Raw genomic sequence first — 6,502 nt, 5'->3', positions numbered from 1 at the left:
CGCAAGGCAAATAAAAGGCGAACGCAGAGAAAATGTTTTCCCAAGTGATAGGCTCTGGTGGGTCCCTGTGGTGGGCTTTACACTATGTGGGAACGCTCTGTGATCACTGAAGAAGTCTGTGAAATATTATCAGAGCAACAGCTGTGGTCTTTAGGGCTGAAGTTAGCAGATTTGAGATCCTTATAAGATTTTCTCTGGCTATGATCCATCTGTTGTCTCATGTATTTGCACTCAGACTGGCATAAAGCGCCGATTTAAATCTATACTGTAATTTTCCAAAGGTGATAAAATCATTTTGGGTATGTTTGTACTATTCAAAATTGCAAAAATGAATGATTTTGGCGGTGCAACCCAAGCCCACAGACAGGCATTTTACATAGTGGCCGAATGTAGGAATCACAATTTCCGGGTTCATCCTGTGATGCTATTTGGACCAAAAAATACTTTCCTATTGACTTACATTTGGAAAGAGCGTTTTAAGTGTTTGTGATGAGAAGTTGATTTACCTAAAAAAAGAAAAAAGAAAATCACTGATTTACAGATGTTTCTTTCCCCATGTAAGTCTTTTTTTATCCCCATTGCATCATGTGACGGACCCGGAAATTACACCTTCACGATTTGGCCCCAATGTAAAATTTGCTTCAAAGCCCAGGGCTCTTTTCTGGGGTTTAGGTGCAACAATGACTTTGAGGGTTTGCGCTGCAAGGAGTATAAACTGATTTACGTTCAGCTTTAAGAACATCCAGTGTCAAGAGAAGAGAGTCGACCCTTGTCCTCTCTATCATCTCCTCTCATTGACATTTCTGTCATCTCTCATTCTATACCACAAGTGATTGCAAACTGCTTGCAGCACTTTTAGCTCAGTGCCCCTCCTCACTTGTTTTCCATCTCAGTCTGGCAGCTTGCACACTGGATCCATTGTACACAGAGAGGCTTTACCCGTCTACCGGATACTCGACAATGAGTGAAGCTGCTGTGACGACAGCGGGCGTGACCTTGGACACAGGCAGACTGTATTTATGTAAGACATAAACTTAGCATTTCAAACTGTACCAAGCAAACCAGAAGTAAAATTCAACACACTAGCAGCGAAATGTTTGATTTCTTGTCCCTCTTGTGCAACCGTTTTTACTAGGCATGTTTGTGTGCACATTGAATCCAGGCCCCGGTGATGAGGTCATTGTTTTTTTTTTATCTCAGCCCAATTAAAGATAAGAATTAGGTGGAGCTACTCACGACAGCCGCTGCATTCACAGACATTCAATCATGCAAACTTCAGCATTACTCAATGGACTACTTTCTCACTCAATGGTTCTTTGTGGATTAAGGGTCAAAGTGTTTAGCGCAATCACTGTGATCAAATAATCATTTTCATATCAAGCTGGTGCACAGATGGCTACTTGACTCATCCTGATTATGAAGCTGTAAACACGTCATTGACATAGTATCACATCGTAAAATTGATAGGGTGACGTTGTTACACATCCAGCAGACACAAAGCAGCATTAACTTTAATTTGGAGTCATGCTTTTGTCCACTTGGCCTCCAATATTCTCTCTCCAGAAGGGGAATATCTCATTCTTTAGCAGCTTAATGGTCCATTGTGTTCACCAGCTATAGAAGCTAGTTCGCTAACTTTGTCTCTCTGCTTTAATTTAAGTTATCCATCCCCAGACTAGAAACATGACTCTTTGTTGGATGTTTTTAAGCAACTGTATAGTTGTATTTTTGTGTGTTATAAAGATACTGTATGTTAGCTGGCTTGATGAGAATCTGGTTTGGGATGGTGCTGAAGGACTGTGACTCACAAAAACTGTCTACTGAAATGTAAATGGACTTCTGACCCTACAGACAATGAGAGCCAATAGTGTCAAATACATTCTACTTGTCTCAGACACATTTCCTCCTTATTGCTCGTCCCTTTTTCTTTTCAATGAACATTTAATAAAAGGATGTTGGATCCGAGTGCAGCAGCCCACCTACAACTCTGGGATTGAATCCCTCCAGAACTTTCTGTGCTGTCTCGCCCCTGCTTTAGCACCCACTCTGCTTTCCAACTGGCCTGACAGAATTACACGAAATACTGAAAGGTTGATGGACTGCCAACTTTCCTTTTTAAAAAAGCTTGGCAACCAAAGCCACTACCTTTTTCCAAATGAATCTCTTTTATTCTCTCCATCATTCACCTCTGACCCTGACACTCAATAATCCTCCTGCAGATCCTGTATATATATATATATATATATATATATATATATATATATATATATATATATATATATATATATACTGCGTTAAATATGTGGAGTGGAAACCTGCAGTAAAGAGCAGAAAAACAGGAAAAGGTGACAAAAGAGGGAAAAGACTTAAGAAAGACGTGATGATGTGAAACCCGCTGTTCCATGTGATCAGTTTAACATCTGCTTCCTGCCCATCCGAAGGGTGTGTCTGAACATTATGTATCTGATCTGACATCAGTTTACATGCAAAAAGCATTTTTCAGAGGTGAGAATGACTTTAGCGTTTCTAATTGCCTCAGATGCTGCAGAGAGGACATCATATGACGTGAATTAATCTAAATTCTGCCACAGCTTCACAAGCATACTTTCAGAAGTAATTAAGAAGTCATGTTATTATAATCTCACTCTAAGTTTTATCTCTTTAGTTTTCCGGACCAGGTCCACTTCAACAGACCAGATAAATGACAGCAGAAAGCTCCGCTGTTGCTTTTGGATTTGCAATCAAAGGGACCGTCTTTGAGTATGTGGTGAACTAATCTATGACATGCTTTGGCTGCGTCAACCAGGGGTGAGCCAAAATAAAGCTTATCCTCACCGTCACCGGCCCACCGATTGCCCCTGCCATCTAGTATCACAGCTCAGACACGGACACTGAAAGAGTGAGATAACCTGGAAACGATGCTGCTCTCTTTGAGTTACCGATATCTGTGCAAAAAAAAAAAGAAAGAAAGGGAGCTTGCTTTACCAAAAAGCAAGATAAAAATCCCTTCATCGTGGGCTTGGCGGGCCCCGAGGGAGCGGTGGGAGAGAGGGATACAGAGGATTCAGAGCGTAGGAGACAACAGGGAGGGAGGGTATTGGCTTCACGCCCGGACAGCGGCAGCTTGCCACGGTTTCATGTCTCTTTGTTGCTGCTCTCCACAATGTGAAACAGCAGACGGGCCCACCTGTGCTGAGCGATTGTTCACGTGGGGTAGATTTAAAATTGAACTTTGGGCCATCGGGGTAGCAGGGAGGTTCTGGGGTTCGGCAACATTATCCTTCTCACATTTAACATTTTTAAAAAATGTAGGTCCATCTGGCTGAGTTCAGGCTGTCGCAGCCACAGGGAGGATGTAAAGAGCAGGATGAGGGAGAGGCTGACCGGCTGTTCTGTGATTAAACTTTCACATCTGCTTCCCAACGACTCTGTGTGCAGATAACTGGCACATAACACATGTAAAAAAATAAATAATAATATATAGAGGAATGCTTTTGAGGTGTGGCAGCATATGTAGGTTTGTTAAAACCATCAGGGCCAATGGAAGGATGTGCATTCAGATGACATTGTCTCTCCGATGAGGAGGACAATGGTTATAAAGCCCCTGACGCCTTTCACTAATACGCAGGATCTGATGTAACTGTACTGTTAAGCCGGACTGAGTTCTTATGCAAAAACCAGGCTTGTGAAAGCACATGTGTGATTTATGCAATCAAGTGTGGAACCTCCCCTCAGATGTGTTTTCTGAATTAGACTTTTGGCCGGAGCAAAGGCTGTTGGAAAAAATCCTAAATGATATGTAGATTTCTTGTGATTAGCTAGTCCCAATAAGCTTCATTTAATTAGAAGGGGGCGCCTCAATAATTCATTTAGCGTGGTTAACTGAGTGGGAAAGAAAACAGTCTGCCAGTTTCCTGGCAGTCCGTCTTCCACCTGACTGGGGCTGAAGTTAAGCTAACATGGGTGAGATCCAGAGTCCAGAAGAGCTCTGAACAGCTGCTTTACAGCGTCAGGGTCCGACTGACACCTGACCTCTGAGAACTGGCTGTTGTGTACGTTGTGGAAGAGGATGCACAGTTTATTTAAAGCAAAACATTCAGCTTCTTACTATGAGAGATGGGATCCTACATGAACACAATATTTTCTGCCAAAATTTAGATCAGTTTTGTTTATATCTCTTGAGAGAAGTCTTAAGTTCACTTTTGCTGGTTTAAAGAGGGCATTTGGAAAAAAAAGAGTGATGTCGTGTATGCACCAATCAGGATTCAGCAATATTTGAATCAAAATCTGACTACAGTTGGTGTGTTGTTTGCTCATGTTTCCAAGTGACTGACAGTCAAATCTGAGGGTGTGTTCATTATCATAACTATGAGTTTACCTTTGCTTGTACCTAGCGTACACGTTAACATCCATGTCGTAATAACGATAATACGTGCCTGGGAACTAAACGTAAATGGACGCCTCACATCAGCCAAAGTTGTTCAATCTAATCAGTTTAATAAGGCGTTGTATTATCAGTGCAAAGTATATTAACCATGACAAGACCAACGATGTAATCATAAAACCGTCTTGATGAATCCTCAACATAGTAATCTTTCTTATCCATTCTATATGATGTGAACACGGCATATCTCAGAATAAATAATACCTCAGGATGTTTTTTCCCCCAAACTGTAATTGTTGCAGCATATTTTAGGTTTTAAGATTTGATATCATTTAGTTTTTGAAAATTTAACGCATGGGTGACCTTCAGCATTATATGTCTTCGCAACAAAGCCAAATTTGAAAGAAAACCACTTTTTGGACATCGGAAGTTGCTGCTTTATGTTTGTAAGACTGGTCTACCAGAGAGAAAGTGACAAAGACATCCCCACAGTGACTGGTTCCATTAAAGTGACCTCTATGCTCCTACTCTCCCAATACGGCTGCTTCGGTCACTCCGGTGAAGCCTTCGGACATCTGGTGCATGGGTTGAGTCCGTGGAACGTTCACAGCCCCGGTATGCAAGTTTCTATTTAGGGAATAACTGTAGATGTTGGAAATATTGTTTTATGATGTGAGACAAAATGTCACTCCCCTCAATGAAGAGGAAATGGTCCAAAGGAAAAGAAGGATACAGGGAGGAATTGATATCCCCTTATTGGGTCCAAAGCTGTGTATAAAGAATACACTAAATACAAAATTGGCAAACGAAGTACAGAATTTAACATGCAGTGTAAGAGACAATCTTTTCCCACCTTCAGTGTAGACTCTAAAAGCCAAGTGAAGCTGCTGACTCTTCATTCCTGAGGCCAAAACGTCATACAGGTGGAGACAACTGTTTTCTTTGTAAGTCATTTGTGTCTAATTTTGCCGTTAACAGATGATTTCCAAGATGTGTGTATACAGTATACAGTTAATAAGTAGGCGGCCTATGACGCCATATACTGACATCTGTTTAGTATCCAGGCAACCGTACTGTTTCCCCGGGTGCGGCCCAGTAGAACACGGTGCAAGGAAATTGAAAGTGACCAAATAAGGGAAATGGTGCTTCACAGTTAAATTTTTACGGCTAAAATGATGACATAGCGTGCAAATGTTTAAGCCTGTTTGTGCACGAGAGAAGCTACCGTACCTGTGTCACAGTTACGTTCTTTTAAAAGTGATGTCAGACTGAAAAGGTGCAGCAGGGTGAAGCTATTCTTCCTGCTGTCAGTCATTGTGTTTCGATATGTGTGAAGTGAGAAAAAGTGAGATTAGTGTTGCCTCAGAGTAGTAACTAAACTAACAACTTCCTGTCTGTTTCAAACACAGTTATTGTTCCTTCAGGTTTCTGAATACTGTCAGAGTATCACGTTCAGCCTCAAACAAAGTGAGCTAATCAACTTTGAAAGACCTGTCACTATTGCTTGCTACTTTGTTTACCCTCTCTGCAGTGCATGAGGCACCTACAGGATATATTAATAATAATAATAATAATAATGCGGTCCCAAACAAACAAAAAAGAGTAACACAGTTTGTGTTCCTATGTTTCAATGTATAGACTATGTAATTTGCTCAAGCAAAAATAGAAACAGTCATTAATTCCAATTATTTTCTATGGAAGAATCAAAGTTTTTAGTCAGTAAACAGCAGATCAGTCGAACATACAAAACTGAAAAATGTTTTTTTTGTGTAGTTGTAAATTGCAGGCAAACATAAGTTTTCCATTAATGGATTCAAATGTACTTATATTTTGTGTTTGATGGCAATTTGTTTTGATCTAACTATCAAAAGCTTTCCTTATATGAAAATATCTCTGGAAACACTTTTACTTTAAGTTCCTCTATTTAGAACTTAAGCATTTTATAAATGGCCTATAGATCAAACTATAATGTAGTTGTGAGCAAATAGTGTTTATTAATGTACGTCAACAACTGTAGATCCATCTGAAGGCTCCAATAAGTGGAGTGAGGGACAATACAGTTATAATAAAATATGTCTACATTGAATGTCCTAATAGCTGTTTACGACTACATTATGT

The sequence above is a fragment of the Anoplopoma fimbria genome, chromosome 15, assembly GCF_027596085.1.
Source record: "Anoplopoma fimbria isolate UVic2021 breed Golden Eagle Sablefish chromosome 15, Afim_UVic_2022, whole genome shotgun sequence".
Taxonomy (NCBI): domain Eukaryota; kingdom Metazoa; phylum Chordata; class Actinopteri; order Perciformes; family Anoplopomatidae; genus Anoplopoma; species Anoplopoma fimbria.
This window is presented reverse-complemented; position numbering follows the sequence as displayed.